The sequence below is a fragment of the Nomascus leucogenys genome, chromosome 3, assembly GCF_006542625.1.
Source record: "Nomascus leucogenys isolate Asia chromosome 3, Asia_NLE_v1, whole genome shotgun sequence".
NCBI lineage: Eukaryota > Metazoa > Chordata > Mammalia > Primates > Hylobatidae > Nomascus > Nomascus leucogenys.
Window position 1 is genome coordinate 151,495,615 of NC_044383.1, and position 24,523 is coordinate 151,520,137.

Sequence of the window (24,523 nt, forward strand, 5' to 3'; positions counted from 1 at the left end):
AAGAGCAAACTTGACAAGCCTGGAAGGCAGATTCCTCTCTCCTCCATCCCCCAGTGTTTACCAAAGTTCACCCTGCAAGAAAGTATCATCTAGGAGGTTTGGACCATCTTTGCACTTTTTCTAATTACCAAGTCCTTACACGATAAATAACGATTGGGCTTATGTTTATGCAAGATTCATCTTCCCGCATTGGTACCAGCTGTTGGCCTTGAATTTGCTTGAGGTCTGACCCTCTCAACGCTTCTGTTGTATTCAGTATAGTGTGTGTCCTTCAACCCAGCATTTTCTTCGTGATTGTTTAACTTTTTGGATCTCTTTGGTATCTGAATGCCGGATGGTTCAGTTCTAGGCTTTCTTGTTCCCTTTTTTGGTGCATTTGGCTCCCAGGCTGGTGCTATGGTGTGGGTATGGTTGGCTTTTCCCTGCCAAGCCCATGATGAAATTTGGTCCCCAATGTGGTAGTGTTGGGAGCTGAGGCCTAGTGGGAGGTGTTGGAATCACTGATGCAGATCCCTTATGAACGGCCTGGTGCTGTTCTCATGGTAGTGAGGTCTCACTCTGGCGAGACTGAATTAGTTCTCCAGGGAATGGAATAGTCCCATGAGAGTGGTTTGTTACAAAGCCAGGAGGCCCCTCCGGTCTTCTCTTTGATCGTGTCCACTTACACTTTGACCTTCTCTGCCACGTTATGACGCAGCACCACAAAAGCCCTTGCCTTGCCAGAACCAAAGGCCATGGCCTTGAGCTGCCCAGCCTGCAGAACTGTGACCTAAATCCACCTATTTTTTTTTTAAATAAATACCCCGCCTCAGGTATTCTGTTATGGCCACACTGTACAGACTAAGACACTGGGGATCAGATTAAGTGAACCAGATGAAATGCAAAGAGATGTAGAGAGAAAAAATCATGTTCTCCATCCAGGGATTTACAGGTAGAGAAAGTACACACCAACTAACTGCCACATGTGGTGAGTGCCGGGTACATGCTTGTGGTTGGGCAGAATGATGCCCCAACAAAAATGTTCACATCCAAATCTCTGGAACCTATGACTATGTTACCTCACATGGCAAAAGAGACTTTGCAGATGTGATTGATTAACTTAGGGATCTAGAGATGGGAGGCTACCCTGGATGATCTTGGTGGGCCCCAGGTAATCACAAAGGTGGAGACAGCAGAGGGTGGAAGAGGAAGACTTGTCTACAGGAGAGGAGGTCAGGGTGATGCTAAGTAAGAGGAACTCAATCTGTTGTTGCTGGCTTGGAAGATGGAGCAGGACCACAAGCCCAGGAATGTGGACGGCCTCAAGAAGCTGGAGAAGTGGGGAGATGGATGCTTCCCTGAAGCCTCCAGAAGGAGCCAGCCCTGCCGATACCTCGAGTTTAGCCCAGTGAGACCTGTGTTGATCTTCTAACTTAGAGACTGTAAAATAATGAATTTACATTGTTTTAGGTTACAACATTTTTGGTTGTGACATCAGCCACAGCAAAGTAAGACAATGACCCAGATAGTAAAGGTAAAAACGTCCAAGGAAGGGAAAAGTACCCAAGAATATGAGAATGAGTGTAGTTGATTTACTGCCTAAGTGTAATCTGGAAGTTCTAATTAAAGTATGTTCACCTTGAATTCCTTAAATCAAAAGTTTCTTAATAGTTCAAAATCTAATCACAAAGTTAGCGTGTAGCTCAGTAACAGGACGAAGTCATGTGAACTGCTGACAAGTTAATTGTCCTCTGGGATTTTACTGTCATCCTCCTCAGGAATTTGATTTATTGCTTCAGAGAAAGAATTGCTGATTTAAGTCTGCTCACAGGCATTGCTGTAGACGAGCCTCCTCCCTTACTTCAGTTTACAGGCATTTATTGGGCCATCTTCACCGTAAATCACTCTCAAACCTCGTCAGAGTCCACAGCAGGGCCAAGGCATGGGAAACCTGATTACCTGTATCACCAACTGCCTAAAAAATAGGCTGAGTCCATGGCAGTTCTGATGTGTATGAGGGCTACGTCCAGAGTTAGAGATCAGTGTGGTTTCACTATGTTTCATTTGACCTTCAGAAATGAACATTGGACTCAACTATTCAACCCCCCCCTGACATTTCCTCTGGAACTTGGAACTCTGCTAACACAATCCATCGTATTTCCCCTGGGTCCATGTATAACGTAGTATTCATCATAAGCTAATTCTAAAACGAAGACGCCTATTCCAAAGAACATCAAGAACTATGTCTTACCGTGTGCCCATCCAGCAGACAAGCCTTTGCAGATGCATGGTGACTTAATGGGTACAGGATGTGGGGAGCAGGAAATTGTACAATCAGATTTCAAAACTGCAGTTCCATTTCTGTATGGGAACCGTGTGTGATTTTTTAAATGCTGCTGCGTATGAAGGAAAGAAGAAAAGCCACCTATGCACAAATAGAGATGTTTGTGTGGTGTTTTCACGTGACCACGGCTTCCTAACACTTGTTTTGTGGTCCTCTCTGTTGCTCTACATGTACTTCCTCGCTTATAAATTCACGAGTATGTGACTCACATACTCCATAGAATTTTGTGGTCTGTGAAGGCAGTAACATTCTTTGGCTACTTAGCCATCTAAAATAGTGCTGAAAATACTTTACTCAGTTAGCAAGTGTTTATTGAGTAGATGCTATGCCTGAAGCCCCTTACTAGGGCTGCTAAAGTAATAATGGAGGGCACCTCATCACACTTGTCAAGTGCACAGCCAGGGGCCTGTTACAGAATATAATACAAATGACTGTTACAGTCATCATTTTAGTCATATTTTTGGCATATGTGTCTTGTCAGTTCTACTAAGATACAGTCTTTTAAAGGTGAGGACCAGGTCTTTTAGATTTTTATCCCCCACCATAGCATGTAAGGTGGCATGTTTTTACCCATGCATACCATTTCTATAGAAGGAATGAATAAAATTAGGAAACAGAAATGAGTACACTTAAAAAGAGGCCACTCCTAGAGACTGGGAACTTTTATCTATTTGATGATTCTCTTTTTATTAAAGTAGTGGTGGACGTTTTTCACAGAAGAGAGGATGCTTTCTTCTGAAAGGAAACGAGTCACAAACATAGAATGAAAACAACACCTGTAATATCATCGGTTTAGAGAAATCTCACATTCAGAGCTAAGGTATCACAGAATGAGTGCTTTACAAATCCTTACCAGCCATTACTAGCCCTGTGTAAGAACTGTGACAAACACTGAGATCTAGGAGCAGCCGATAGAGCCCATCTATGTCAACACCATTCATTCCAGAGAAGAGGAAACTAGAACAAGTGAGGTTACGTGACTTGCCACGTTCCTAGTGCAAGGTAGCTTGAAAGCCAGGAGTAACCTAGGTTTGAGAAATAAATGGACTTGCTGTCCAAGAAGAAAGTGAGAAGCGGCTATGAAAAGTTGTCTGCCTTGGCCGGACGCGATGGCTCACACCTGTAATCCCAGCACTTTGGGAGGCCAAGGTGGGTGGATCAGGAGATCAGGAGTTCGAGACCAGCCTGGCCATCATGGTGAAACCCTGTCTCTACTAAAAATACAAAAATTAGCTGGGCGTTGTGGTGTGCACCTGTAGTCCCAGCTACACTGGAGGCTGAGGCAGGAGAATCGCTTGAACCTGGGAGGTGGGGAGGTTGCAGTGAGCCGAGATCACACTACTGCACACCAGCCTGGGCGACAATGCGAGACTCTCTCTCAAGAAAAAAAAAAAGAAAGACAAAGAAAAGGTGTCTGCCTCTAACTCATTGGACGTGTAGCATCCACCCACTTCAGCCATCCTAACCTCAACCATCGCCTCCCATGAGCACCTCCTTGGCATTTACCTGGTCCTGTCCACCTTTCTGCTTAACTTCCTGCTTGTTTGCTTAGCTTAGCACTTGACTTTCTGTTTAACTTGACTTCCTAAGTCTTTTCTTCTGTTTTTCTATTTTTAGCCCTTTCCACTAAGGGACCTTAGGACAATTGAAGAAATTTGAATGTTAAATTTCAAAACTTGAATATGGTAGAAGGTAGAATAACAGACTACTCATATTGTTTCTATTTTAAGGGCAGTTAAATGTAAACAATAGCAAGTAATGCCAAATTGCTTATTTAAATGCACACTCAAAAATTATCATCCAAACAGCACCCTTCTGATGGACAGCCAGTGTCTCTGATCACTTTTGCTTTTATTTTCTCCTTTTCCATGCAGGTCACATTCGCTGGTTAGAGGGCAGGAAAACTATGGGTATTGGGACAGCCAGAGACACTGAGACAAGATAGATGGAATTCAGTGGCATCCGTAATAGGGTTTGCATGGGAAACTGTATATTCAAGCTGGGATGAAGACAGATGGAGGCTACTGTGGGGATGGAATCCCTTAGCTGGTCCAGTTCCATTAAGACGGGATCAGAATGGTAAGGGGGAATTGGGGCTGAGACTTTTCAGTACTGACAGAGCTCCTGGGGAATTGGTTTTCACAGAGAAGGCCAGGAACCAATGCTGTCCTTTATCCCACAAAGTGTCAAAGGTTCTCTTCTATCACAAGGTCCTAGAGCTAAAAGAAGGATAGATCATCATGGATTGGAGAATTACAACTCTGTGGGAGAATCCCCTGGGAGTTTCAAAGAGATGAATTCTTTCATCCCTGCTTTGCCTTTTACAAGTCCCAGGGCACTGGACAAGGTGTGCATCTGGAAGAGCCTCAGTCACCTGATCTAGGAAATGGACTTAGGGTCCTTGCCTCCTGGTGTTGCTGTGATCATTGGAGAGAGATTATTCACATGAAGTGCCTAACCCAATGCTTGACATGTCCCAGCTACTCAGTAAATACTAGTAGTTATTCTCATTTTTCCCCATCTACTCCTTTTCTAGACTATGGACAGAATTTCTGAAAAAGCAGGGACTAATATCTGAATGCTCTTTGAGTCAATAGTTTTATCTTGCTGGTAAAATAAAGCTTAGATTTTAACTCAAGAGGGTGCTTGATTAGCACCATAGATATCCTCAGAAAGACAGTTAGACTTAGCCAAAAAAGTCTCAGTGCTAAGAAAATATTATTATTGTTGTTGTTATTGTTATGCTTTTATGTGTTAAACCAAATTCTTATCCACTTGGCATTATCAAAATTTAACAGCCTCTAAATCCATTGTCCTATGAAAAAATAAGAACCTTTTATCAAACTTCTGCACCTTGTAAAATAGTCTTGGTGCTAAATCAAAGTAATTCAGATGTCTTCCAAAAACAAAAACAATTCTTTTTATTTGGGGATAAAAGAGAATTAAGGATGAAGTGAGACTTCTAGTCAGTGGTTCCCAAATGGAGCTGCATGTTAGCATCGCCTGGGAACTTTCAGAAATGGATTCTTAATCATATTTTCACACACCTCAAACCAGATTCTGTATTTCAACAAGGTGATTCCGATGTGCAAACAGGTTTGAAGGCCTGGGATAGAGTTCAGAATAAGTATCTTTAAAATAATGCGTTTCTCATTCAAATGTTTATAATACTTCCATAATTTGCTTTGAAACTGCTTTAGTAACTTAAATTAGTGGCCACCATATTCCTCATTAATGCCATTCAACAATATTCACAATGAGTTGCGACTTCCTAAAATACAGACCTGAATGATGTATTCCAGAATAACGTTTTAGCTACGTAATCGATTTATTGAGTCTGCTGCATAGAGGAAACAGGTTATTTAAGACCTAATCTCAGCATTTAACAGAGTGCACATCTGATGGGAGTGACAATTTCACACATAGAGAAAAGCCCCTGATACATTCTAAATCAGACAGCGTACACTGTGAGTGTCCCAGAAGTTCAAAGGAGGGGCGACCCCAGGTGGAGGGAGACCTGGCATAGCACAGGGTTGGCTGTGCTTTTAAACCCACTAAGCGCTGTATGAAAAGAGTAATTAGCAAACGCAAATTCAGTTTGTGGACACACCAACATTCTTTTCCAAAACATCACTAACTCATTTTGAAGATAAAGTAAACTTAACTTGGGTTAGTATCAAAATAATTTAAATGTACACGTGAGGGGTAAAGAAGCATTTCTCCTTCATAGAAAGAAGACTTATTTTCCACATGACTGTTTATGGGAAAACTGGGAGGTCATCTTCCTGCAGCTTTTATAAAACAAAGATGACACATGGGCTGTTTTGCATTAACGAGGCTGATGAATCTCACCACATGGCACTTCAACTTGTTGTTCCCTGATTTCCACAATGTCCTATGGAACTGATATCAGAGTTCTTGTTATCAGAAAAAAAGAAATAGAGGAACTTCTGTATTCCTGAAATGAGAATACTAGAGCAACTCTAAATGGATGAACTTGTGAGTCATAAAAACTTGATTATAAAACTGGACATTTATAGCTATCTTTCCTTTTTGAATATTTTTTGATATGTACTAATGATTTTCTTATTTAAAATTAGGTTACTAATTTCAAATCTTCACATGTAACAATAATGGCAACTATATTAGTAATCATTCTATAGTTTAAATTAGTGTTTATTAACATTTCTTTGCTTCATTCTAGAAAGTATAAGTGAGTAATTAAATATATTCTTTAGTGGCAAATTTTTCTCAGTGGGTATTTTCAAATTCAATTTAATGAATAAGACCTCACAGTTGATGGCATAAAATGAATAAAATGTAAGCTCTCTCTTAAAGAAGCGAGTAAAATTTAATAAATTCCCCAAGTAGAAGTACTATAGGTTAAAATGATCATTAAATTACTAATAGCCATTATAAATAACCCATATAAAAACAAGAGAATTTCTAGAGACAAAAGAAATTTTGTTAAGGATGAAGTGACACTTCTAGTCAGTGGTTCCCAAATGGAGCTGCATGTTAGCATCGCCTGGGAACTTTCAGAAACGGATTCTTAATCATATTTTCACACACCTCAACAAGTTTCTGAGTGTTAATGAATTGTGAAGGCTTTACAAGAAATGAAATGATAATGTTTTCCAGCATGAAGAACTGGGGATTGGATACTAGTAATGATGGTGTTCCGGCCTGGGTGAGGGCGTGTCCTGCTGCTCTGGCCTGGTGAGCATGTAGGAAATGCACCCAAATTACTGAAAGCATGAATAAATGATGTAAGGGATGGATAAGCAATTGGATGGGGACAGAGCATCATTTTCACCATCTCTCCTTTATGCCAGAAGCCATAAAAAGTCCCCCAAATAAGAGACAAGCATAGTCGTCTGTAACAGTATTAGGAGACATACAGAATTAGAGTTTTACAGAATGCTACTTCGTAGGAGTAATTACTCAGCAAAGTTAGTTATCTAACTACCTTTAACCATCACTTTTTTCTTATTCAGTAATTCATCCATTCAATAAAACTCATTGAACATATCCTGTATGCCAGGCAACCTGCAAGTATCCTATTTGGAGAGAAGGTTTATTAATCAGAAGAGCGGCTAATAGTTTACCATCCACTCCACTGCAAAGTCAATCTGGAGCATTAGAGATGAGGACTAAAATCATCTGAAAATCAGTTTTTTGATCTGAAACCATAGGAATAAATATTTTAAAAGCTCTTTCAACACTTCTTGACCCAGAAGTTCTATAACTTGTTTGCTATATTATAGCACAATCTAGCATAAATAAGAGACCACCTTCATATTCCTCAATGAGAGTGTGATGTATAGACATTCATTTAAATCTGTATTTATTAATATTACACAATCTGTCTTTACTAAGATGGAAAGCCATCCTTGTTATATTAACTGAAAATGCGGGTTATAACTGTATGGATTATTCCACGTGTTGGTAGCCACATGCAACATGTATAGTGTATATCTACATATATTATGTGTAGAATAAAATGTAACCTTTGTGTGGTGAGGTTACATAACCCTTTCAAGAGTATACTTCTGGCCGGGTGCGGTGGCTCACACCTGTAATCCCAGCAATTTGGGAGGCTGAGGTGGGCGGATCACCTGAGGTCGGGAGTTCGAGGCCACCCTGACCAACATGGAGAAACCCCATCTCTACTAAAAATACAAAATTAGCTGGGAATGGTGCTGAGCACCGGGAGGCTGAGGCAGGATAATCGCTTGAACCCAGGAGGCGGAGGTTTGCTATGAGCCAAGATCACACCATTGCACTCCAGCCTGAGCCACAAGAACGAAACTCTGTCTCAAAAAAAAAGAAAAAAGAAAAAAAAAGAGTATACTTCTTTCCTAAGAAGGTATTCTATTTCCTCAGCTTCCGTTGGCTTTTAGGGGATATTTAATCTAACAATCCTGAAATTCATCTCATTATCCTGTCCTCATCATTGAAGAAAGAATTCAGAACTATTGCTAATTCTAGAAGAAATAAGTCAGTTTTTCCAAATTAAAGCAAGATGGTTATTTAAAAGTTTTATTTTTTATTCCATAATCTATTATTTAGACTGTTACTTTCTATGCAGCCATTTTTGCAGGTTTGAATGAGGGAGAAAACCTAAGGTAGATGCCTTAGGTATTCAGTGGAGACAAGCAGGACAAATGGAAGCCAAGTGCATGCACCACCCCCAGTGCGTGCACCATCCCCAGTGCATGCACCACCCCCAGTGCGTGCACCATCCCCAGTGCATGCACCATCCCCAGGAGAGGAGGCGGGAAGAGGGAGGGAGAGAGGTGGTGGAAAAGGCAATGATGGGACAGCTCCTGGTGGTGGCCACAAGGCTGCTCTTCTGGCTGAGTGGGGAAGGAGGCCAAGGGAGGTGCAGAGCATCCTCTTCGGGGGCTGGAGGTGAAGATGGCCATGTGGAAGTGACCCTGACACAGAGGCTGAGACTGTAGGGTCTGGAGTTCAGGGTTGAGGCAGTGCCAAGTACCACATCACAGACAAATGCTGGTGGATCACTACAGGCAGAAGTTAATAATTTTTTTATATTTAAATTTAAAATATAGAATTTGTTAAACACATTCTGTTTCATAATAATCCTCCAGTAAATAAAAATGTAGTCAGATTTGTACAAACATATTAGAACTTCACAAGTCTTAAACTTTGCCAGAGGTGGCCAAACTTAGCAACCATTTTAATATGGGAGCACCTTTGATCAATTCATCAAGCATAAGTTTAACTCACATTTAGCATTAAAATCAGCTGTGAAGCCTATACATGAATAAATTTGTTAATTGTTCCTGGGGGCCTGAATGTACAATGAATAAGTTTACATTATTTTATATGTTATTTTATTCCTGGCCACTAGTGATTTTAATCAAGATATACTTTGGTTAAAATAATAATTACATAAGAAAACAGCAAATACTAATTGCATGGATTGTTGTCTGGAATATGTTAATCCAGCAACATCCAGAAGGATGGGTTTTCCCACACCAGAATGAACTCTAGTGATAACAAATGCTGTGCGGTCACTAGAGTTTGCCTTTGCTTTCAGTCATTGAAAATGTTAACTCTCAGTTCTTTTATTACTTGCCAAAGACATGCTTTATCTTACTTTTCTCCTTTAGGTTCTCAGGCACTTTTTTTGCATATATGGAAAAAATATATATAGTTTACTCATGATCACTATAATATTGATAATTTGACCCTGGTAATTTAAGCTGATAATCAAATTGTTCATGTTTGTGGATAAGAAAGAGATGGGATGGTGTGGAGAGGGAGGGAGAGGAAGAGAAAGAGAAAGGCCACATTTGGGGAACTGTCAATTTTCAAACTGTATGATCTACTGGCAAAGAGGAAGGCGCACTCTGAAGATATGCAAACTAATTTTCAGGGTCGCTATGTCAGTACTTTTATTACCACATTGTTAAAATGTAATTCTTGCATATTTCTATAAATATTCAGAGATTTTTCTAACTTCTAGTAAAATACTTTGTGGCTAAACATGTCTTTCTTTAGTGGGAAGAAGTAAGGAAGGCATCGTATTCATCCAATGTTGGAAGCACAATATTGATTTTCATAATTTTATTTATAGGTGTTTTTTCTAGTTCCATGCTCAATAAGATTCAGGAGAAAGAGAGGAGGTAGAAAGGAAATACACGTCAGAAAAGATTTCTGACTACTACATGGAATATGCCCTGAAAACAACAGTGCTCTGTTTGCACACTTGTCTGGGGGAGGAAGTCTCTTTTTAGATTGTTCCTGAGTTAATCTAAGAAAGTTTGGATAAATATAAAATTGTAATAAGCCAATAAGCGGAATCCATAGCATTTTCTCATTAAAAGTAATAAATTCTATGTGCGGCAGAGGTGAATTCTTATCTTCTCAGCGGTGGACAGGGCAGGGGTAAGTTACCCAGAGACATGGCTCATTCTGACACTGGACGGTTTATCAGATGTCTCTGGGGATGTTTGCTAATAGGCTGTGTTGAGACCCCGTCGGCCGTCTCTGCCTGTGGGAGTTCTTGCTGTCATTCACTGTGGAGGCCTGCTTTTCTCACGTCCCAAGAAGGTCACATGGGGTCATTTTTGGCTGGAAAGTGTGTGGATTGAGCACACCGTGTCCTGTTATATGTCTTGCGCCCTACTAGCTTTTACAACTTTTCCTAACATTTTTATTTGATTGACAGGAGTACTTAATGTGAGATCTACCCTCTTAACATTTTAAGAATACAATGCATTACCGTTGACTATACCTGCACAGTTGTACAGCAGGCCGGCAGAGCTTACCTTTGCATAACTTAAATTTTATGCCCACTGATCAGTAACTCCTTATTTCTCCCACCCCTTAACCTCAGCAACCAACTCCTGGGCTCAAGCAATCCTCCCGCCTCAGCTTCCTAAGTAGCTGAAACTACAGGTGCATATCACCATGTGCAGCTATTTTTTTTTTTTAATTTTTTTTGCAGAGATCGCTATGTTGTCCAGGCTGATGTCAAACTCCTCTTCTCAAGCTATCCTCCCACCTTGGCCTCCCGAAGCATTGGAAGGGCAAGGTGGGAGGACAGCTTGAGGTTTTTTGATTCTATGAATCTGTTTTAGATTTATCACACCAGTGAGATCACGCAGGATTTGTCTTTCTGTGTCCTCCAGGTTCACCTATGCTGCCACATATTGCAGAATGTCCTTCTTCTTAAGGCTGAACCACAGTCCGTGGCATGTAAATATGCCACAATTTCTTTATCTACCTGTTGATGGACATTTGGGTTGTCTCTGCATCTTGTCTATTGCGAACGGCGCTGCCATGGTCCTCTGACTTATTTTAATGTTTATTTTCCATGGTAAATGCCCCTGTGTTTTCCAACTTCCCCAATTTCTGTTCACTTTCTGAGACACCTGAAGTGACACTGCTGGGTCTTTTGATGTCACAAGCTGCCCCCTGGCTTAGGAGACACGGCTCGTTTCTAGGGAAGGACGAAGAGCAGCGCAGTCTCACAGCTCTGTGGCCTTCACCTTCCCAGCTCTGCAGTGGCTCGTGCTGCCTGACCAAGAGTCTCCGCCAGGTCAGCTTGACATTCCTTTCCCAGTTCAAACTTACTATTTAGGAAAAGCGTTTCTTGGGCTTTGCTAGCTTGTAGGGACAGCGTGAGAAGAATCTCTTTAATCACACTCCAATGATACACATTTTTAGGGACTTCCTTGAAACCCACATAATCCTGACTGTCTACTTGCCTTGGGGCCCGAAGTCAGCTCTGTGCAACGCACATACAAGACTCTCAGCATCAGCTGTGAAACCACGATGATGTTCTGCTGTGGCAGATGGAATCAATGGGCGGGTCCTGCATCAGGCCCCCGCACGCAGCCTGGCCTGCCTGCTGGTCATGGCTCCTGCCCGGCGTCGTGGTTCTTCAGTGTCCAGAGGGAGGCACCCTCAGTCATGCACCCGCATTCCCACACCTGCTGCTTCTCGGGCCTGCAATGTTCTCCCCTGCCCCACTTGCCCTCATCCACCAAAGGCAAACGTGAAACTTGAGCAAACAACTACCAGCCAGGCCGGGTTTTCATCCCTAAGATGAATCACTGTCGAGCAGAAGGACATCGCTAACGATGTCCTCTGGATGGAGCAGGACGCAGGCTGCAGAGGGCCAGAGCGTCTCCTGTAAGGCAGCAGGAAGGAATAAAGTTGATCAGCGTCACCGCCGCCGCCCCGGGCAGGTGCTCTGCCGCCGCCAGAGGGCCCGGGGTAGCCAAAGCTACAAATCACCTCGGGTCTCACTGGGCTCCTCTTCTCAGGGCACTTGGTTCCCTGGCTCACTCTCTCCTTCAAATGCTTCCATTTGTCTCCAGGATGCCGCTCTGTTTGGCTGGCACCTTTTTTCTTTCCAGTCTCCCCAGTCCCCGCTGCAGGATTCCTCTCCTTCCCCAGATTCCGCCGGGTTCAGTCCTGGGTGATTCCTCCAGTGCTGTGCCTTGAAGGCGGTCCCGACGCTGACCACACCCAGGTTATGTCTCCAGCCCAGTCCTCCCTTCAAGTCCAGACTCCGGTACCCAAAGACTCACCCCATTTCCAATGGGATGTCCAACACGCCTATCCAACCTAACACGGTTAAAAGGTTTGTAGGCAATTGTTGTGGCATCCAGTCAATAGATTTTACTGACAAATACATATTTAGAGGTCTTAAGTGTTTCTTCTATTTTCTCTGCTGGGACTCTCATGGAGTGAAACGTCTCCCAGCCTTTCCTGTCTGGTGGGGTCAAGGCCGGCGGGTACAGTGGTGCTGGGGTGGGGGGTGGCTGTTCTCAGTTCCCTTCAGTCCCCTTAAGAATTACCTCTCCATTTCATAATGCAGATTCAAATGCTCAAAAATAACACAATGTGTATGAAAAGACAGAAAGGAAGGCTTCACACCGTTTCATACAACAGACTCTGAAGACTGTCTCAGGCCAAGCATTGAAACTGGGCTTTATGTGGAAGTTCATCACCGAAGGCACTGAGGTTCGGGCTGAGAATTATTACCAAATGCATGAGCCAAACTACCACAAGCCTTCTTTCTATCTGCTCCCATTCTTTTTATTTTTCTTTTTTGTATCTTAATTGTAAGAAGTCCTGGGCCTTATAAGAAAAGAAAGAATTCAATATGATGAAGATAAAATTCCATTTACAGATTCCAAAATCCTGTCATCAGAAAAAAAAATACATAATGCAAGCTCTTATTAGCAGAAGGTATTTTGCCAAGCAGAGGGCATTCCGGACAGTGGGAGACCCTGTGAGTCCTCTTCCAGCCGCCTGAGACCCAGGGCCGGGGGACGTGGGGCGCAACTGCACACCTGAGGGTGGGCTCCCTGAAATCTCCCTGCAATCCCAGCTGACACAACCGGTGCTCTCCACACCCCCAGCTTTCCATGACAAGACTCACAGCAGAGCAAGCAATCGGGGCTCACACTGGCCTCTGCTGCATCGCCGGGGGTCTCCCCGCAAAGCCCTGTCACTGTGACCTTATGGAGTGCCTCGGCCAAGTGGTGGCATTTAGATAAACACGCAGGGGCTGGCATTGCCACTTTTCCTTTGGCCTGTAGTTCTCTGCTATTCAAAACGAATACAGACCATCGTACAAAAATTTCTGCATCAAAATTCATCGGAGGACAAGGAGATGTGCGCACAATGACAGTAACTGGCATTTGTTAGATGCTTATAATGGGCCAGGTACTGGGATTGGCACTTCACCCAAATTATCTGGTTTAATCTTCACAAAAATTCTGTAAAATAGGTATCATGTTTCTTTTACAGCCGTAAAACCAGCCTCACAAAAATTAATGTCAGTCCAGTCTCAAAGCTAGTAGCAAGCAAAGAGAGACAGGATTCAAAACTCGAGCCATTTGACTGCATGCTCCAGCCTCCTGTTTAATTGTGATGCAACACGGTTCTACTCAGGCATACACACACTCACACATGCTCACACTCACACACACACTGCACACTCATACACGCCCTCCCACACTCACGCTCACACACACTCACACACTCATCACACAACCATACACTCACACACTCACACACGCTCACACTCACACACTCATCACACACTCATACACTCCCATACTCACACACTCACTGACACTGACACGCACACTCATACACTCCCCCACACTCACACACACACTGCACACTCATACACGCCCTCCCACACTCACGCTCACACACACTCACACACTCATCACACAACCATACACTCACACACGCTCACACTCACACACTCATCACACACTCATACACTCCCATACTCACACACTCACTGACACTGACACGCACACTCATACACTCCCCCACACTCACACACACATGCTCACACTCATCACACACTCATACACTCCCATACTCACACGCTCACTGACACTGACACGCACACTCATACACTCCCCCACACTCACACACATGCTCACACTCATCACACACTCATACACTCACACTCTCACACACATGCCCATGCATGCACACACTCACTACACACATGCTCACTCATACACTCACACACCCTCACACACGCTCATTACCCACAAGGTCATTTACACACTCATACATTCCTTCACACACTCATCAAACACACATTCACTCACACATACACCCACATACACATGTATCTCACACAACCCAGACTCTCACACACATTCACACACTCAATAACTCACACACTCACAGGAATATTTTCTCATTTCACCCACACAAAAAAAACAGTAATTTTGAAACAATTAGATTCCCTGAGAATTGATGTCTCTTTGACACAATCATACTTTAAAAGGCAGGTCTTAAGTGAAGGGATGACTTTATCGTTTAATTTTATAAATAGTTGGGCGTAAGTAAAACTTTCTTGAATAGGAACTTACAGTACTGATGAGAAAGATCCACAGGACTGTTAATGAATAAACATGAATGTGCCTATTGTTTTGTGCTGCACACAATCCTATTATAGAAAAAAATTCAAATTATATAGATACTCTATTATAAAAGAAAACCTTATGTGACATGGGCTTATTTTAGGGCTCTGTCAAAACAGAGCTGTCACTTTAATGTCAAAAAAGGGAGTGAATTTTCTGCATCTACCTACCCCACTCTTCCCGGCAATGGCTCCTGTCATCTTCAGGGACCTGAACTGACTTTTCTGGAGGTGGCTCTGAAGAGACTAGAACAAGCACCACCTCTGGAGGGAAACTTGCAAACATCTTTTTCCTTCCCTTTCTCTCTTCTCTACTTTTCTGTGTTCTTCCTCCTGGAAATTCCCTAACATTTCCTGCTCTGTTTAATCAGTTGGCCATTGAGCTGTCTGCAAGCGTTTTCCTTTCTAGCAATGACTTTGCTGCTGAGACCCTCATCCACTGTCGTGGTGCCCAGCATGAGTGATGGGAGCTACACACAGGTCTTTACAGCACATCACCTGTGACTGGTATAAAAATGGGTCAAGGGCTGGGCGCGGTGGCTCACACCTGTAGTCCCAGCAATTTGGGAGGCTGAGGTGGGCAGATCACCTGAGGTCAGGAATTCGAGATCAGCCTGGCCAACATGGTGAAACCCCATCTCTACTAAAAATAAAAAATAAAAATAAAAATAAAAAGCAGGCGTGGTGGTGGGTGTTGTAATTCTAGTTACTCGGGAGGCTGAGGCAGGAGAAACTCTTGAACTCGGGAGGTGGAAGCTGCAGTGAGCCAAGATCGTGCTATTGCACTCCAGCCTGGGCAACAAGAGAAAAACTCCATCTCAACAACAAAAAAAAAAAACAAAAAAACAAAGTCAAGGCTCTCAACTTAATGTAGTGGCCTGATTCTAAGTCGTTCATCACTCTCCTACTCCTGAAGACATTCTTACAGGCAGTGACCTTGGTATACAGATGAGGTCAAAAAGAATACCACCTTGCAGTCCTCTCCACCCTCCATACCTCCTCAGACTGTCCTGTGGATTAGAACTAAGGTTATAATATGCACTATGGTTGGGTTTTTTAAAAGCTTTTCTTTTCTCAATGCTCATCTGGTCTTTGCTCATGAAAAGTCTCTGAATTCGACACAGGAAGATTTTGTAGCTAGAATGCATTTGCACATCTTTTCTTTTCCTTTTCCTTTTTTTTTTTTTTTTTTTTTTTGAGATGGAGTCTCACTCTGTCGCCCAGGCTGGAGTGCAGTGGCGCAATCTCGGCTCACTGCCAGCTCCGCCTCCCCGGTTCACGCCATTCTCCTCCCTCAGCCTCCTGAGTAGCTGGGACTACAAGCACCCGCCGCCACACCCAGCTAATTTTTTGTAGTTTTTAGTAGAGATGGGGTTTCACCGTGTTAGCCAGGATGGTCTCTATCTCCTGACCTCGTGATCCGCCCACCTCGGCCCCCTGAAGTGCTGGGATTATAGGCATGAGCCACCGCACCTGGCCTGCACATCTTTTCTCAATTAATCAGTCACTGGGAAAAGACATTTCCTTACATCTTCTCGGTCATTTGCTTTCTTATCTTGATCTTATTTTGGTTTCCCCAAAATGGCAGAGCCAAGACAGAGACAGCTGTCCTGCCCAGGGTAACATTTGGGGGATGTATATAAATCAGTATGGTTATGTGTAAGCATCAGTTATGGAATTACCACTACAGAGGTCAATGATAAATAATATTTTCTTCCTTTCACATCCATTTCACAAAATAATAATAATTCTCCAATGTCATCTACAATCAAACTCTCCTCAATGATTCCCATATACCTATTATTCAAGCTTTTATTTTTGTTATTCCAAACCAAGACCCAATCCAGGTGCATGCACTGCATTTTAGTTGCTATGTGCCTTGGGTTTCAAACAGTCTATAAAGCCTCACACCAGCCCCAGCCCCACTTTCCCCCTCATTTTCAAGACATTGACAATGGGAAGACAGCAGGGCAATTCTGTGGGATGTTCCACTTTCTGGATTTACTGATTGTTTCTTTCCTAATGGTACCACTTAACTTATTCTTCTATCTCCTGTATTTCCTGTATCCTGGAAGTTAGGTATAAATAGAATAACCCTATACTTGATCCACACTGGGATACTTTGAGAGTGAATGGAGTCTTACCAATAATTGTACCGAAATAACAGGTAAAAAACAGGACTATCCTAGCAAATGGGTGCAAGTGACCCTTGGTTTAATGGCTTAGTCACATTCAGGTGATGGAGTTCAGATGATGTGTTGAGCAAGGACACTCCACGTGTTTCTGTGTGGCCCATGGTGTCTCCCACCAGACATACTACTGTGATGCTAAGTTTGATTAACTGGCTAATGGCGATCCTTCAATCTCTCTATTGTATAGGTATGGTTTTGTCATTTGCAATCAACAAGAGTTTTAGAATCCATTGGTAATCTTTGCAAAATCTATTATTTACTGGGAGGCTAAAAAACGATTATTTTTCTAAAGCTATCATTTATTCTACATATATGAATGTGGATTTTTTCATAATAAAAAGCTTTCCCTTATTATCCAAGGTAAACTTCGGTTCCTCCTAAAAGACAGAATCAATTATTCTCTTTAATTCACAATATTCAGAACTAGGACTTGAAATAATCATCATTTCAAATAGTGGAGCAATGAGGTTTCTCTCCTCTTAGTATTATAATACTACTGTCTCAAGAGTATTTGTTCAATATTTTACAATTATTTCTAGTCATTATTCTTTTTGATGGAAAGCAAATTTTTAATATGGTCATAAGTTTAGGTATACTATAGCCTGAAAACTTAGGAAATGATGAAAGCATTGTCATCAGTTTTAAAATGAAAGTAGTTATATTTATAATATATTCCTAATCTTTGTCTTGAAATAACGGAAGGCAAACCTTACATGTACACAGCAAATGTCTCTTGTTTCTAAGCAGAGAACAGAAATGTCCTAAAAGGACCATGGCTAGATTCATTCATTATGAGTTTTTTTGTTGTTTTATTTTCTCTACTTTGATAGAACATAATTATTCTGAGAATATAGGAGATTAGATAGAACAACAGAGGTGGCCAATTCAGGTCGCTTTCTAAGTTAAAGGTTTATAAAGTTAGTAATTTTGCCATTTGTTTTCATTCAATTGAAGAAATGTTTATTGAAGGGCTGCAGTGTGCTACTCTTTAAAACATACTTGAATATATTTAATAAATCAGGATATTTGGTTGGCAAATCGTATTAGCTTTTAATGCTTAAGATCTTACTAATACTACATTTCTCAAAAATAATATCACCATCAAGACCAATTATAAATACACACGAAAGTTCCTAATTGTATTCTGCCTATTTGCTTTAATGAGAAATGAATAAAGGTAAATTTTGTAAAATTGGGCCCTTCTGAGAGAAAATCGAGATGAAAAGTGTAACAGAGGCATTATGGGGAAAAAGGATAGGAACTCAGCAGGGCCTTCTGAAGGTTTGCTGTGTTCCCGTTGCAAGACCCACTGGGTCCCAGTGCCAAGTCATTCTGTCCTTCTGTCAGGATGTGGCCACTGTGCTCATCCCAGACCACACAGAAAGACAGAATTCAAACATTTTTATGTCCACAGAACCTGCAACCATTGTCCAAAGTTTTAAAACAGCATTTAACTCCTAAAACGGTGCCTAAAGGCAGGAGTGTGGTTGAGGAGAGAAGAATCATGAATCTCCCACCAAGAGTGAAACTGTCTCATATTTAATAGAAAAATCTGGAAATCTTCACATGAAAAGATAATGTTTTAATGATATTAATCATCAAAGTTAAATTTAAACCAACCACACACACACACATATTAGACAGAGTCTCACTCTATTACCCAGACTGGAGTGCAGTGGCATGATCTCGGCTCACTGCAACCTCCCAGGTTCAGGCGATTCTCGTGCCTCAGCTTCCTGAGTAGCTGGGATTATGGGCACATGCCACCATGCCAGGCTAATTTTGGTGTTTTTTTGTAGAGATGGGGTTTCACCATGTTGGCCAGGCTGGTCTGGAACTCCTGACCTCAAGTGATCCGCCTGCTTTGGCCTCCCAAAGTGTTGGGATTATAGGCATGAGTCACTGTACCCGGCCCCAATCAAATACTAAGAGGTATTTAATCCAAATGAAGATGCGATTATTAATGATAAAAATTGAAGACAACAGGCTCCATGGAAACATTAGCCACTCCAATTTAAATTCTGGCTAAGCAGCAACAGCAACAACACTCCAAAGCTGGGATTCCCATGGTGGCCAGCAAAGCCCACCCCTGATGTGGAGCTCAAATCTGGCTTCCGGAGTGAATGAAAACCAGTGAAAGAAAAACCAGTGAATGAAAAAAACAGATGGAGGAAGAAGGCAGGTCTATATATCCCACTGGTTTTTACCTCTTCCTTTGCTAGAGGAGCAGAGATTAGAGGTCATTTTTCTTTTTTACAATTTTTAAAATCAATTTTGAAGGGCATTTTTTTTTGTCCTGCTTCTTGGTAACAGCTTACTTCATCTTATTATTTGCCCCTCACTTAAAAATCAAGTAACAATAAAGTTCTTTCACTATGGAGGGATTTTCCCTAGAAGAGCTTGCAAATGCATTTTCTGTTTTGGATTGTCTACTGTATGGAATCGATTGTATCTCAGGCCATAAGGCACTGTTTCATCCACGGTGAATTAGTTCAGCCATTTAATGAATACGCATCAAGCTTCTACGTGCACAGTATCACACCAGATTTTCACAGTTTCCAATCATCTTCTTAAGTAGACGCTGTCTACTTAAACTTTAACTGTCTTCAGAAATTTTTTAGACTTATAACAAATGAGTTTAGTAAACTCTCCTGGGCCTGATCACCTTCCTCCCTCTTTTGCAGATATTGTCATTCTTACCAAGTGGACCATCGTAACTCTGGGGAACATACACACTGAAATTCTTTGTGTGTGAAACCCTACAATCAGCATGCTTTTCCTACTGCTCTGCTTGGCCCACGCTTTCTGCAGTTAACCAGGTCATCTGGATAGCGTGGGCCTGCAGCTCCCCTGGGACGTCTGTCAGGCAATTCCTGTTTTCTTTCTTATGAGCACATATTAAAGATAAATAGTGGAAACCCTGGAATTTTAAATTTCCCCAGAAGTACATTTCAGTCTCTCCTTGTTTGACAGTGAGACCCGTGGCACCTTCTTTCTGAGCTGATGTGCTCAGAACTGAGGATTTATAGTTTCATAAAACTAGGTTAAGGAACATTTTCTAAAAGCGAAGATACTCTTGCAATTCCCCAAGCAAGGAGGTGTCATTCTGCTGAGCCCTGAACAACAGCAGGAAAAAGGAGAGCTTAGATGTTCTTTTCTTTTTTTTTTTTTTTTTTTTTTTTTTTTTTTTGAGACGGAGTCTCGCTCTGTCGCCCAGGCTGGAGTGCAGTGGGGCAATCTCGGCTCACTGCAAGCTCCACCTCCCGGTTCACGCCATTCTCCTGCCTCAGCCTCTCCGAGTAGCTGGGACTACAGGCGCCCGCCACCGCGCCCGGCTAATTTTTTGTATTTTTTAGTAGAGACAGGGTTTCACCGTGGTCTCGATCTCCTGACCTCGTGATCCGCCCGCCTCGGCCTCCCAAAGTGCTGGGATTACAAGCGTGAGCCACCGCGCCCGGCCAGATGTTCTTTTCATCATGATTGTTGGGGGCTGAGAAAGGCTCGTTCTACTAATGGGCCATGTTATGTCTCAGGACCCTGGGACTGTCCACCTATAAAGGTGTAAGGAAATTGGGGATTTTTACACTGTGTTGGAAAGGCCTTCATGTGAGATGTGCACACAGACAGGAAGGGCAGCTGGAGGGTCAGGGAGCATCGGCTGGAACTGCGGCCAGCTTTGCAGAGGTGTGAGCGTCCCTCTGGCCCCAGTACATCAGGCCAAGTACCACAGGAAATGCCATCCAGTGTGGTCAGCGAGGCTCGGAGCCTTTCCAGAATCTGGTTACAGCAATGACAGACCTACCGAGCCTGAGGGCCCTTGGAAACCCAAAGTCCCACCCCCCGACTTTAAGGTTGTGATTTATGCTCTGGACACATGGTGTCTAGCATAACATCATTCAGCGAAGTGAAGCAACTCGTCCATGGTCAAACCATCAATTGATGGGCAAGGTATGACTACAATGCAGATCCCATTTGGTGCCACTAGAGCATGGAAGTGGTTAGTAATAATGATTCTCCACATCTGAAGACTGTATTACCATTTAAAATCCATTTAGAGGGCCGCATCCAGCCAGAGAGGGCACAGAGGAGACACTCTTATGGTAATAAGGAGGCCACTGCACTCTGAGAGTTGAAATTCCTTTTGAAACAGAGCTTGGACTAGGGTCTCCATCACCTGGCTCCTGGTCTAGAGCTAGAGGTCCCACCCCAGATAAAAGGCTGATTATGAAGGCGTTCATTCTTAGTAGTCAGCTGGTCTGCTTAGATCTTATAAACTACTCTGCATCATCAGAGCTTCCTGAATTGTTCTCTGAAATCCTGTAACCAGATGTTTCCATCTGCAGCGAACTTGCTCATGTCAGTGTCCATAGTAGAGACCCACCTACATCCACATCACTGTCATGAACAGCATTGCAAAGGCATCACCCTCTCTTCCCATGTACTGGTTCACTTTGCCTTGGCTTAAGAGTTCACAGAGGCCGGGTGCAGTGGCTCATGCCTGTAATCCCAGCACTTTGGGAGGCTGAGGCAGGCGGATCACGAGGTCAGGAGATCGAGATCATCCTGGCTAACATGGTGAAACCCTGTCTCTACTAAAAATACAAAAAAAAAAATTAGCCGGGCGAGGTGGCGGGTGCCTGTAGTCCCAGTTACGCGGGAGGCCGAGGCAGGAGAATGGCGTGAACCCCGGGGGGCAGAGCCTGCAGTGAGCCGAGATCACGCCACTGCACTCCAGCCTGGGTGAAAGAGCAAGACTCCTTCTCAAAAAAAAAAAAAAAGAAAAAAAAAGAATTCACAGATCAGGCCAGGTATGGTGGCTCACGCCTGTAAACCCAACATTTTGGGAGGCTGAGGCAGGTGGATCATTTGAGGACAGGAGTTCAAGACCAGCCTGCCCAACATGGCTAAACCCCATCTCTACTAAAAATAACAAAAATTAGCAAGGTATAGTGGTACACGCCTGTAATTTCAGCTACTTGGGAGGCTGAGGAACGAGAATCATTTGAACTCAGGAGGCAGAGGTTGTGGTGAGCCAAGATTGTGCCACTGCACTCCAGCCTGGGTGACAGCATGAGACTGTGTGTCAAGAAAAAAAAATTATCCACAGATCAACATTTTATCTTGCCATAATGGACTTGCTGTATGATTAGGACATGTTCATTGTCTCAAGTCAAAGATCCAAGCGACACCACGTTTAAACCCTTTTCAAGGTAAATTAACACCATGTTTCTAGTTAATTCTCAGTATATGTTTTTCTGTAGAGCTACATGGGACAGTTGGTTCTAAGATTGAGGCTTTGAGCTTTTCATGTTTTCCTTATTAAACATCAAAATGAAGGCCTTTCAGGATTGAGAGAGTGGTGCGGGAGGGAAAGAGGTTGTTGGTTCCAGCATCCTACCAATGACTGCATGAAATAAGACCACTGCTCCAACCGGGGACCCGTTATATGCCAAAGGTGAACGCTCAGGGATCAGCAATGGAGATGGGCACACAGACAACAGGCAGCCACGCGTTTTTAAAAGGCAAAATGTAAAGGCCTGGAACTTCTGTTGTAAAGTGAGGAGGGATGGATGCAGCTGATTTGCATAGCCACCCATAACTGAGCAAAAAGATTTGTGTGACATGAGTCCAAAAGTCATAAACAGTGACAAGGGCTACAGGATGATGAGGCTTGGGCTGAGTGTCTTCTCCTCTCTCCCTGGCTTTGATAAGCAGCCATCCAGCCAGTTGCCTGCCTTTGATCTCTCTTCCTCTTATCCATTTGCACACTCCAGTGAGGTTCACTTTTCTTCCCACATGACTTCCGCTCTACACTCAGCAGCTGGGATTGGCCCTCCCATGCTTCATCCATCAGACCTGATCCCAACCCAAGGCTGCATGAATATCCCCCAGCATTCTTCAACACTTCACAACTTTGTCGCACCTCTATAGTCACTGGACTGAAATAACCATTAGCTGAACTCCCATACCATGTCCTCATGTGGATATGAAGATGATGAAGTGAAACCCTCTGCCTCCAGGGAGATGCAAGCATGCAAACACAGGTACTACAATTTGCCTTGGGAAGAGCTACCTCAAAGTGGTGGAGCAGAGACAGGCTGCGTGCGGCCTGGAGCTTATGCAACCACGGGGGCCCTCCTGAAGAAAAATGTTACCAAATTATGAAGGTAAATGTGCAGCCCGAAAGCTCAGACTTTATCAGCTTCCTGGACAACCTGGTCCATTCCACACATATGGGGTCTGCAAGGCAGATGTCTTTGATACCTACCTCTGTCTCCTTACTTTCAATCAACAGCATTTGGTTCGATATGTTGTACCTTGAATCCCCTCTCCCTATCCAAATTCTACCAACTGGACCTATTTGCCTCAATTTCTTCATAAATTCATTCCTGATCGCATGGTTTTCACTTAGGTCCCTCTTAAGTGCCTTGCTGTAGCACTTTTAGTGATCATGTACCACATACAGCAACTTGTACACTTTTTCAGTTGTTTCCGGTTAGATTTATTTTGGCAAATAAATGACGAGTTCCCAGATGTCAGGGCTTTGTTTTATGATCCAGATACCGTGGTGTCTGGCATAATATTGATACATTGCCGATAATTAAATCTTGCTTGAGTCATAGATGGAAGGAATGATTGAACTTGACAGTTCAATCCTTTGAAGCCAATGCTTGGTAGAACCAAGGGGCATAATTTTTATTGTGCCTCTGGTCTTACCAGATAAGTCATCTCTGAATATAAACTGGTACCCTTCCCAAATTCAACATTTGGACACAAATTCTCTGGAATTACATCCTTGCTCTTTTCATTCTATATATGCTCCCTGAGTGGTTTCCATTCCTATCATGTTTTCAACTTGTTCATATGTGTCAAAGACCCTCAAATGTATATTTCTGGCCCAGAACTTTCCCCTGAGCTCCCAGTTTACATATTTAGCTGCACTTTTGTGTCTCCATGTCCCCAAGGAGCCTGTACTTAAAATGCACCCACGACTAAATACAGGAGGGCACTAGTGGGAAAGAAAAAACTTAAGAGACAAATGCAAACCATGTTCGTGTCTATGTCCCAGTATTAAATGATAGGCTCCTTGCAGGTAGAAATGAGTCCTGTTCATCTTTCTGTGCCCAGCTTGTAACCTAGCCTGGAACAAGGTGGGAATTTAGTAAGTCTGAGTGACTGCGTGAACAAGTGATGTCTCTGAGACAATTCCGATAGTGAATTGCTAAAAATAAATATGGTATTTAGGACAATCACATAAAGTCTTCTTTGGCCATACACTTTGCCATGTTTCATTTGCAAGAGGTCTGTGGAGGAGATGTGTACCCAACCCTCCTTGTATACTTTTCCATACATGCAGGCACAGTTAGAGAATTCACAGAATCTTCCATCTTCCTACCTGGAAACTACTTTGTGAAGGCGGGACAAGGTGTGCTTTACGTTGGTCTCATCATCTGCCTCCCTCCCAACTCCCGCACCCCAGCTCATCTGGGCCTCCTCAGGGCATCTGAATTTGCCTGCCATGGAACCAGTCTGGTGGCCTCTATTTTTCTTAATGAGCGAGCCATC

At 42.9% G+C, this 24,523-nt stretch overlaps 1 protein-coding gene across 3 annotated transcripts in view; it reads right to left on the reverse strand.

The window, feature by feature from the left end:
- PDE10A (phosphodiesterase 10A) overlaps window positions 1-24,523 on the reverse strand; it is a 662,241-nt gene that overhangs the window by 458,134 nt on the left and 179,584 nt on the right. The gene's annotated exons all lie outside the window — the stretch shown is intronic.